Source organism: Protopterus annectens, chromosome 16.part0 (genome assembly GCF_019279795.1).
Source record: "Protopterus annectens isolate FY-2018-M chromosome 16.part0, PAN1.0, whole genome shotgun sequence".
NCBI lineage: Eukaryota > Metazoa > Chordata > Ceratodontiformes > Protopteridae > Protopterus > Protopterus annectens.
The window spans coordinates 287,102,325-287,115,048 of record NC_056750.1 but is presented as its reverse complement, the minus strand read 5'-3'; positions in this window follow the sequence as shown (position 1 = coordinate 287,115,048).

Here is a 12,724-nt window from a genome sequence, read left to right as displayed (position 1 = left end):
CTCCCAGTTTGCAATTATCAGTGAACTTGGTGAGCCAAAGGCCATCTACTTTGACCTGGACTTCTGATAAATAGATGTCAAACAGTAAGGGGCCAACACAGACCCCTGTGGTACTCCACTGGTGATGGGTCTACTGGTGGAGGTGGAGTCACCAATTTTGACAGTGTGTGTACTGTCGGTGAGCCAGTTGGCTACCTGTAGTAACATAAGGGTTAATCCCTATATGGGAAAGTTTCTTAATGATGCCAGAGTGGGGAATTGTGTCAAAACCCCTGGGAAGGTTGAGATAGACTGTGTGCACTGTTTTACCTTCGTCCATCACTTTGGTGACATTCTCAAAGAAGTCTGCCAGGTTTAATAAGCATGATCTACCCTTACCAAAGCCAAACTGGATTGGGTTCAGCATTTGGAGATCACCTGTCTCCTTGTTGATAAGGTCCATGATAATTCTTTCCATGGCCTTGTAGATGAGACTGGTTAGACTTATGGGTCTGTAGTTTCCAGAGTCAGTTGATGGCCCCCCTTGTGCAGGGGGATTATTGTTACTGTTCTACATTCTGCAGGAACATAGCCAATTCTCAATTGGGTCCACTAGGTCTTTTTTTAGATTGTTTAGTGTGTTGTCCATTTTCTTTCTTCCTCAGCACCCCCTCCCATCAATCTCCTCTAATCTTCTGGAGGAACCTGTTTGAGCCCTATTCTTTGAGCTATCCCTTTCTTTATCTAATTAATTGGGATTTTATGGTAACAAACTCAATCTGAGGTTTTGAGAATGGACTAGGGCATTATGGGTAGAAGGAGGAGCTTGAGAGTTGGATCCAAATTCTGAAATAGGCGGCCAAGTTGGATGCAGAGATCACATCTGTAACCCATTCATTGGACAACATGGATGTCTAATTATGGTGAGTACATAACTTTTAATTTTCCCTGCATGCTCTGTCCTCTAACTGTACCATTTTTTTAAAACACCCCTTTTTGAGCAGTCTGGTACTCACAGAGCCTTTTCTTTTTTCAAACTCTGATTTTTGCAGTTTTATCACTTCATCTGAATAGATGTTTAAAGCTTATTCCATTTTTCCAGCCTTCTGTTATTTGAGTTCATATATTTCTATAATGTTTATTTTTTATTTTAATGAGCTCTGAGCACATTTCAGTTTATTTTTCCTCTAGATTACTGGAAGCTGTGTCTTTCACCAAAGCTGCAGTCTGAACTGCTTTTTGCTGAACAACTGCATGATTCTCCCCATTCGGTGCTTCCTCCTCACCTTTTCTATTTGATTTTGTTTCAGGCTGTCTAAGTTTCTTCTTTACTTGCATCCAGGCAGTGTACTTATTATCCAGTAACTGAATGTAATAAATCTGTCAGAGTTACTGGCCCCAATTTCTCAGTTTCTTTTTCACACTGGGAGATCTGAAATTAAACTGTTGATAAGTATACAGTCATCTTGGAAGCCCTTCTGGAATTCACGTGTTTTAGTATAAATTTTCATTTTTCCAATGTACAATTGCTGGTCTCTTTTTTTTAATTTAAAGTAATTGCAGTTGTACTGTCCTGAGAAATTATTTAGTAGTTTTATCAGCAGTTATATTTATGCTCCTATCCTAAAAGGCAATTCTTCACACACACACACACACACACACACACACACACACACACACACACATGCACGCACGCACGCACACACACACACACACACACACACACAGAATAAAAGTGCGGTTCTAGTTTGGCCAATTTATGGAGGTTGAGGGCATAGCTAGAAAGGTATTGCTCAGTGGAATATAAGTTACAGTCAGAAGTGGCAAGGCTGTATGATTAATCTGCCTTGCTGTACTTGCATAATGTATTTCTATGGATGTTTGATTATTCTGGCCTCTTCTTTGTTTTGTTGACACATCAGAAAAAGTTGCAGAGGATTATCTGTACACACAGTCCATGTAGTATTTGCCAATGTTGGAGTTATATGCTAGTATACATTTTGCATATAGTGATACAATGGGTATAAATATCACATTCATCAGTATTTGATTAGCAGGACTCTTCTAGAAATGACATTTACCAATGTTTTTGTAAGCCCATCTTCATTATTGTGGAGGTGGGCACCTCTCACCCCACCAACTAATAGAAATATTTCATCAGTTTGCACCAATATGAGAAAGGGGACCCATCTCAAATAATCTGATATTTGGTGAGCTGGCAGACAGTAAATCAAATATATGTCAGAAAATAAATATTCTGTTTTTGTGGCCAACAGTTTAGCACTACTTTGTTACAGGCAACTCTTTTACTTGAAAACACTTTGTATTCCATATACAATACCAAATCCAGTAATCCAAAACCTGTTATATTTTTCTTTGGTTAAAAGTGTTGGCACTCCAAGATTTAAATGTGTGCTCTACCACGTCTGGTAAATACTGTTTGGACTAGACCCATCCAAACCTCCAGCTCAAGGCCTGTCAGGCCTTTAATCCAGGCCTAGGGATATGAGCCATCATTCTGTAGTGACTGGTCAGAATCCCTAACTTGGACTAAGTTGCAATGATGTCAGATGTACATGGTAAGTATTCCCACAATCAATGCAATAAATATTGCTTTCTTTCTCTAAAGCTATCCTGCAAGGGGTTAGCTTCCATGAGAGGTTATGCAGACAATAGATAATATCATATCCCCTTCCTAGTATGGGCAAGCTGGCAAGAGGCTACTTTATCCTATCCCCAATCCAGCTTTTCCATTGGCTCAAACTCGTTTCATAAAATGGATCATCAGAAATACAGAAGGGCATCCTAATTATTGGCCAACGGGTCAGCATCTGCAGAAAATAAATTTTATTGTATCATTATTAGGGTATGCTGACCTGTCAGACACAGTGGTCAGAGGTTTAGCGGCTTTCTTGAAGTCAGTTAACCTTCATTTATTCCTTTTCTAATGTTTAGTAAAGTTCACAGTTACATGGGTGCTTAAGGCTGTCATGCATTGACTCTTGAACGGGATGCTAGCCCTTCACAAGAAGCATGCATTCGCAACTCACTCAATCTAGCACAGCATATATTGCCTAAATGCAATTTGGAAGAATACCAATATACCCATGGCACATCTTTGGGATGTGTTAGGAAAATGGAGCACTCACAACCCATGCAGATATGTGGATGATGTGTAGCTTCAGCACTGGATAGTCAATTGATGAGAAGCAGCAGTGTTAATTACCAACCTCAAGGCGGATAACATTATTTAGAGGTACTAGTCATTAATGTTTAATTTATCTTTGCTAGGCAGTGAAGTTCTGTAAGGAAACGTGCTTGTGCCACTGATCATTTCCTTACTTTAATCAACTTGTACCTGTGCATACGTATTGCAAAATTATAACTTAAGTAGATGATACAGTGCTACTGACAGGCCACACTAATCTGGATTTCTCTAGCTATCATATTTTTTATTTTATTTTTTATTTTACATTTGTTGACCGGGATAGTCCGACTGGATGCATGTCCATTTTCAGCGGAGGCCCGGGGAGAAAAGCTCCAAGGGTAAGCAGATACAGCATTACATAATACCAGCATTACATATTACAAACAGACTATTTACAGAGCTTACATAAGTAAGCAAGTTAAACAAGTTCCACAGGTTACAGTTAATCCTGAGTGCAAGTCAGGATTAAATTAAATTACACAGTAAACTGGTTAACAGATTTTTACACATTCTAGAGAGAGTTAGCCAGGCTTGATACATTGACATAGCCAGTTAGTTTTAAATTGACCTAAGGTGGAAAGTAAGGTAATATCAGCTGGAAGAGAGTTCCAGGATCTACTTACAGAGTTTGCAAAGAGAGAATCACCGGCTGTGTTATTAATTTTGCTAGTCTGAATTAGTAGTTTGTTAGAGGATCGAAGCGGTCTAGGATTGTTATAGGGGGTGATAATATTTTTAAGTGCAGGAGTATTGTCCGGATTATAGAGGATTTTATAGGCCATAATCAGTTGGTTATACTGGATTAGGCTGGGTAGTTCAAGCCACCCAAGCTGATTTAGATTGATGCAATGATGTGTCCTAAAAAGCAGCCCAGTGGCAAACCTGGCAATGTGGTTGTAGCAAATTGAGAGTTTGTTAAGGACAGTCTTGTTTAAATTCGAGAGTAGAGGGGATGCATAAAGAAGGGTTGAAAGAAGGTGAGAGCGAGCTATGGCAATTTTAGCTGGAGGGGTTAGGAAGGCTTTTATTCTGTAAAGTGACCCTAGTTTTTTATTGATGGTTTTGATAGTTTGGTTAACATGTAGGTCAAATTTTAGATTATTGTCTATGATGACACCTAATAGTTTTGTAGAGGGGTCAGGGGAGATTACTGTGCCATCATTTGATTTTATGGTAAAGGTGAAAGCGGTAGACCTACGTGTTGGTGAAAATAACAGCATTTTAGTTTTTTGGGGATTTAGGATCAGATGATGTTCAGAAAGCCAGTTTTCTATTGTATTAAAGGTGGTCTGGGTAGCTGACCATAACTCTACTGTCATCAGAATCATATTTTCTCAGGAAGGATTTTGCCCTGGCATAATTGTAGTTAAATGAAAATGTATTTAAGCTAAACAGTCTAAAAACAAAAGCCATGGGATTTAAGGATAGTAGCAACATTGAGGTTAAGGACTGTGATGGCAATAATACTTAGAGGGATGAACTTTTATTAAATATTTGATTATTTGTTTATTTATGTGAATAAGTATATGCAGTATGCAAAATCTGGTCTTTTTACAATATACAGTGTAATTATTTACAATATTTGATTTTAAAAGTCATTTTAATATGTTGGTTGTTACAGACTCATTTTAAGATGTGTTTCTCTTTTATTACATCATATTGATGCTGGTAAACAGCAGAAGAAATGGGTTAGATGTTTATAGTATGCTGCACTTTTCATGAACTCTGGTCATCACCAGTTTAGTGGGCATAATTTTTTCTCTACTAAATTAAATCTTTTCTAGGCTGACTATAAACACAACAAGCTACATACATGAAATGAATCATTCTCTGGAAAGAAATTTCCATGCAAACTATATTGTTCAGCATCCTGAATTTACCTGAGAATGTTTGCTACAAATAAACAGTTGTGCACACAGTCATGTTTAGACTTTTTCTTAATGATAAAAGTTACATGCATGCCTGTAACTATTCTATGATTTAAGCCTGCAGTGTTCTGATCCTTGGTACTGTGCCATTGCAGCTGGCATACTTAGCATACACTTAAGCAGCAACTGAAAATCATATCAAATCCATTTAAAGTTGCATGTCTTTGGAACATTATGCAACTGTCTATTGCTAATGCCAGAAGTGATTATTTTACTGGCAGCCAGAGCTGTTTCTTGACTTATTGTTATTTCTATTTTTTTTCTTCAAGTAGGTCCACATTTAAATAATAGAGCTAAAAAGGCTTTTGTTGCAGTGACATAACTTTTTTTCTTTGTATCTTGGCAGGAGCAGATTATTGTTGGAAAATCCTTCAGCAATGAAGAATAAATAATTTATACATCTATCTTTATACATATTTACAGTTAGTATTGCTTAGATATTTCATATTTATGTTTGTAATCATGCATCTTACCCAGTACAGATACGTTTGCAATTATTTTTTATACCTGCTTAGCTGGATATTTTCTTGCATAATATGATTTAGTTTCATAGTTGCTTCATTTATTATGCAGCATACATCTGCCTCTCCAACTGCATTGCTAATATGAAATATGATTATTCACATGTTAATTGCATATTTTTCTGCCTAGCTAATTTTATTTTCCATTTTACTTGAGTATAGGCAAAGTGAAAATGTCACTTTCATTCTATATTTTAAGAAGTACACTTTCAACACATTATATGGTCTTGTCTTTCGGCTTTTCCCCGTTAGGGGTCGCCACAGTGGAACTCCGGTCTGCTAATGATTGGCAGTCGATTTTTACGGTGCCAGCCTGACGCCCAAACTTCAAAGAAGGCACACCCATTCACGTACGTACCTACCTGTATGTCTTTAAACGTCACTTGACCATGGAGAGGACATGCAGACTCCGCAGAGAAGGAGCTCCAGCCGAGAATCGAACCGGAGAACCTCTTACTGTGAGGCGACAATGCTAACCACTGCACCACCGCGGCCTTGCATGACACATTATATGGTAATTTGTTTAAATACTGCAGCATTGCCCTTATACATAATAGGTAATATACAGTGACCATGATCATTACCAGGGTGGCCTTACACACAGGCCAACTAGGCAGCCACCTAGGGTGCCGTGCTTGTAGGGGCATGCTTTCCACATGTATTTATTATTTTTTTTAGTGGAATGAAATATGATGTTGTCTTTCTCTAAAAATAAATAAATAAATATGGTGCCTTGTGTGATATCCCTCCTCTGGGTCAGTAATCAAGGAGTCTCAATCCTCACCACAGGCACCAAAAATAGATGCACACAGTATTTCCAGATGGAGCTGTCTGCACCAAGCACAGTTACTCTTAAGAGCACACAGGGAGCACACTCCCATCCTGGGGTTGGGTTTTCCTCTCTCTCACCAGGCCCCAAATAAGACTCCACATTGACTGTAGCTGTAGAGTTGAGTCCTTAGCCGAGTGTTCCAAGCCAAGTCCTGTACCACCCTCTCTGTGAACCCACAGCCTTGTGTCCATGCTCCAAGTAGCTGACACACACACTCTTTGAGATTTCATTTTTGCACACACACACACACACACACACACACACACACACACACACACACACACACACACACACACCTGGGAATGACTGGCACAGATTTACCAACTATGCCCCCTCTGCCAGATGGTCAGGTATATACTGCCACCAGAACACTCCAAAGCCAGCTACTGTAAGGCTGTTACATGGGTAAGCAATTATACTGAGTGAAATTAATACTAATACAAATGGTAGTGTTTGACCAATGCAGCAAGGCTTTCAGGAGTGGCCACATTGTCAGCAAATAAATATAAGTACTCTCTCAAAGGTTAAAATATTCTGTAAAACACCAGCCACAATGAAAAGTTTAAATATATTTAACAATAAACAATAAAATAACATGAACATACTAAATATCTGTTTACAATAAACACCAGAGTTTCAGTCACAGGAAATAGTAAAAATAACACCGATGGAAAGATACAGAAAAACAATACTTAACTAATGTCACTATATTTTACTGACTCATCTAAAGAATTACTGTCCTCTAGTTCACTTACTAGAGTAAGGCAAGATGAAGTGGGTGGATGGTCCTTCTTTGTCAGGTTTCACAAACAGACTGCCCTGAGACTTCTATCTCATCTACTATTAAAACATCATTTCAGTGCTGTATTACAGAATGACATCACCTACATCTGGTCACCTGACTTCTAGTTCCTACACTACCCCCTTTACTAGAAAATGAACCAGAATCTAGCACATATGTATCATAATGCAGACACACAGAGCTTTGCTAAGATGTGGTATAGCATCTGCAAGCTATCAAACCATTTCAATAACTTACACCCTTCCAGGGTAGCAATTAGTTCACCCTTAAGGACAATACAGCAGGATTCCTAGTCCTGGTTTTTGCAGACATTTTGTCTCTGGCTACAGTCAGAACTGTCTTTATGGCCTACTAGGTAATTTAATTTCATACTATTTTTCAAAGTTAATTAATTAAACCAATAAAATAAAAACCACAAAACAGTGACCCAAAAAGAAGTAAAACAGCGTTTATTTCTCTGACGTCTCAGCTAATGCCTTCACAGGAGAATACTGAACAAACTTCACACTCCATATTTATAATACATTCATTCAATCAATTATCCAATAATCCTATTATTTAATTACTTACAAAATTATTTAAAGCAAAACTCTCCAATTAAAATCTACATTCATTCCTTGTGGTACCAAAGTATCAAATTTTAAAATATAAACTGCTTCTTTATACAATAAAACATTTGTAATGTTTTTGTACAAATAATTATCTACAACTTTCTCTAATATTGTACCTACTAACCCATGAGACTGACTCTGATGTTCATAATAAAAATGCTCTGCCATTGATCTAGACATTTTAACATTTTCAATGTGTTCAAGCAATCTAACTTTAAAGGGCCTTTTAGTTTCACCAATATAAAACTTATTACAGGGGCATTTAAGTGCATATATAATGCCCTCTGTATCACATCTAAAATTTGCTTTCCCATTAAATTGTATACCATTTATATTATCAAACCCTGTAACTATATACTTACATGCCTTGCATTTACCACAAATTTCAGTACCAACTATTCTCAGTGTATCATAAAATTTAAATTCTGATTTAATCACTCTACCTTTAACTAAAAAACTTTTAATATTGCTCCCTACTTTATAAGAGAATTTCAAATTCCCTGGTAACCATTCTACTGTTTCCTTGGATTTTTTTAAAAAATTCCAATAATATTTCACCATGGCTGTACCTTTATCACAAAAACACTATATAATGTAATAAAATAAATCTCTGAATTATTTTTCTTTTATTACTATCATACCTTATTATATTTCTCTTACATTCTTGTGTATTAATCTGACTAGTTTTATAATAAGGCTTATCTATTATTTGCTGGCTATACCCTCTTGAGTAGAACATATTATACATATTATAAATGTCCTGTCTTAATTCTTTTGTATCATTACATAATCTATACAACCTCGTAAACTCTCCAGTAGGAAGCGCCTCTATGGTATGAGGCGGATGGCAACTTGTAGCCTTCAGGTACTTAACTTGATCTTCAAATTTTCTATGTATCTTAGTATGTAGATATCCCTTAGATACATCTACCTCTACATCTAAGAATGATGCTTTTTTCCTATTTGTATACCTTCAAATTTGAGGTTGAACTTATTATTTTACAACTCTGATATAAATTCATCAATTTTTGTTTCCCCTCCTTCACATATCCTCTGTTACAATATATTCATTTCAACAGTTACAATATAGTCTGACAGACAGATATATTTCTTTTCTGTCCAGCAGGACCCACTGTTGGTACATTTTTAACACAAACAGCTTTACAAATACATTTTCAACACAAGCTGATATACAAATGGCATATAATTCTGTACAAAACTCCAGCTAGCTATGCTGGCATATGTTATACAGCCACTACCCTACTTCTCCTGGCATAGCTGTGAATACAGGTAACAAAAGAAGGACCAACATTGTAGTAAACCAGAATTCCAATACAACTTCACCAGTAAAAACAACAAAAAAACTGAGTTGGAAACACAAACAAACCTTTAATATGCAGCAAAGTTTTCGGGTAGAACCATTCTTCAGTGCAATGTAAGACCTTCAGTCATAAGACATTTTTAAAGACATTAAAATAAAATGGGTCTATATTACATCGTCGATCTCACAGCAGTTCAAACGTAATATCGAACCATGAAGTTCGAAACCACAGAATTACAAAAATACAGAACAGCGATTTTTTTTTTCCCCAGTGAAAAAAAATCGCTGTCCCGGTACAAAAAACAAAAACAAAAAAAACACTTACACTTTAAACTTAAACTAATGTGGAGGGCGAAGCCCCCCGCACCCCCAGTACTTAAATATACCAACGCCGAGATCGGACCACAGTGGAGAAAATAGCAAAGCCCCAAAAACGGCCCACCAATTTTTTTTCCCTGGGAAAAAAATCGGTGTGTCGTGGCTTCGCTATTTTCGTATTTTGAACATTTGGGATCGATATTGCAACGTTCGGACTCCTGTGAGTTCGACATTGTAATATAGACCAAAATAAAATCACATGTGGCACAGCCCCAGTCACAATCCAATGACAAATATTCAATTAAAACACTTAAAGTCGCGTTACATAAGCATTCTGTATAAAATATAGCATAAAAATAAAACATAAAATATAAAACAATTATCATTTCTATGTATAGTGCATCTGTTTTTTAACCAAAACTGGTTTGATGCTTACTGCAGCATTAACACCTGGTGCATGGTCAACTTGCAAACGGATTATCCTGCTAAATTCTCTATACTCTAAGATATTATTCATATCACCACCTCTAACATTTCTGTAAGCTATATGTATTACCTTGAATAAAAATTCATGGTCCTGACCATGTGTGTGTGTGTGTATATATATATATATATATATATATATATATATATATATATATATATATAAAATGTGTGTGTGTGTCTATATATATATATATATGGTTTACTATCATTTAATTAAGTGGACCGATGATATGATGATTCAATGATAGTATATATATATATATATATATATATATATATATATATTTTATATATATATATATATATATATATATATATATATATATATATATATATATATGTGTGTGTGTGTGTGTGTTTAGATAAAGCATTAGTCGGAACATTTCTTCTAATCTAAATATACCAACTTCGAGATTGCACCACGATGGAGGAAATGGCAAAGTCCCAAAAATGGCCCAGTGATTCTTTTTCCCTGGGAAACAAATCATTGTTCTGTTATTTCAGGATTGTCAGCTTTCGCTCTTAAATGGTCGATAAACCAGTGTTCGCTATTTTAAGCGTTCACTAATACAGACCTGCTTCTTCTCAAGTGTTGTCTAAGTGCAAACATCGGGTCACTTGTGCTGCATCCTGATCTGAATCCAAACTGCTCATTTCCCATCTTACATTCTACTACTCTGCATATCTGTTATCAGTCACCATCTCCAGAACATTCATGCAATGTGATAGGAGTTTGAGGCCTCTGTACTGCCCACAGTTGTGGATGTCCCCTTTGTTCTTGTTCACTGGCACGAGTATGCTTATTCTCCAGTCATCTGGGATACGTCTTTTTCTCCACACTACTATTAGTACTCTCAGGAGCCATTTCTTCCCTATCTCACCCAGCATCTTTATCATATCTGCTGTGACCTCATCTGAATCTGCTGCTTTGCCTAATTTCATCTTCCTAGGGTGGGCTCTTCCTCTTCTCTCATTGTAGGCTGTTTCTGGGGCAGTACAGCTTTTGTGGGATTTCTTCATTCAGAAGCTGCTGGATATAATCCTTCCATCTGCCTCTGATGCCCTCTGGACTGGTGAGCAGGTTGTTGCTGGCATCCCTTATATAGGGTGTCTGACTATCTTCTTTATCTTTCTGTCTTTGCCTTGCAACCTGATAAAATTTCTTTGTGCCCCTTACTGAGGCACTTTCCAGAAGTTGGTACAGTGCCGCTGATCCCCTATTCTTTGCTATTGCGACTTTTTTCTTAGATTCTTTGTTAGCCAGCCAGCAGTCCTTCCTAGCCTGGTCAGTCTTTTCTATCTCCCACTTCTTCCTGCACTCCTTCTTTCTTTTGATGACTTCCTGGACTTCTGCATTCCACCACCAGCTTTCCTTATGTACCTTATTTCCTTACCTGGCTCGGCCACATATCTTTTCTGTAGTCCTAACACATGCTGTTTTTAGGCACTGCCAGTCTTCTTCAACTCCACCTATTTCCTCCTCTTCTTGGGGTGCTAGAGCCCTGAGTAATTCCTTGAACTGTTGTACCTTCTCTCCAGTCAACTTCCAGGTTTTCAGCCTGGTCTCTGTTGACCTTAGAGCCTTCTCTGACCACTGCTTGCAGCTGGCTGTGGCAACTAGTGGTTTATGCTGTGGGCTGACTGTTTCACTGGGGATGACTTTGCAACATGAATTCTACCCCAGTGCCTTTTCCTTACTAGGAGGAAGTCTACCTCAGTTGCATATTGACTACTCTTGTATGTGATCTTGTGACTGTCTCTCTTTCTGAACCATGTGTTGGCTACTATCAAGCCATTTTCCAGACAGAAGTCTAGAATGACTTTTCCTTCTTTATTCCTGTTGCCGCACCCATGTGGACCCAGGCAGTCCTCATATCCTGTTCCGTCTGTCCCGATATGTGCATTCAAGTCACTCATTATCAACACCAGTTCATGTTCTCCTGCTTTATCTAGTAGGTCCTGCAACTGCTGTCTGAATGAACTCTTTTCCTCACTATCACAACCCTGCTGTGGGGCATAGGCTGAGATTATGAATACTGCCCTATCATTACACTGGACTCTGACTGCCATGAGTCTATCATTAATTTTGATGATATCCCTTACTGCCTTCTGAAACCTCTCTCTTACCACAATTCCTACACCATTTCTAGCCTGCCTTCCACCTGAGTAGTAGACTTTGGATCCCAAGCCAAGTGGCTTTGCTGCACTGCCCTTCCATCTCATCTCTTGGATACATAGGATGTCCAGCCTCCATGGTATCATCATTTCATCCACTTCCAAGCTGCGTCCTGTCAGTAAACGTACATTAAGCGTAGCAACTCTCACTTCATGTTTGGCAGGTTGGTTGGTTTACGTCCAGCTTTCGCAAATACAGAGCTATTCCAGGTAACCCAGGCTGGGCAACTAGACACCTACCAGCCAGTAGCTTATTGACCCAGGGCTGCTGGGCTTTATGGCTGGCCTACACTGGCCAATAGGGGCACATATACCCCTCCCACCATTAGCAAGGGTCCCTGGCATGGGTCAGAGTAGGCCAGATCCTCAACTCACTTATCACCGGTAACTACCCATGCCCATTTTTGCTGACATTAGTCAACAAGACTGAATCACCTAGAGCCATATCTTATACCGTCAAGTTGCTAACCCTGCCATGGCATGCAGTCTGTGATCTGTATTCTCCTATCTTGATGATACTGTGCACCACAGTAGATGCCCAAA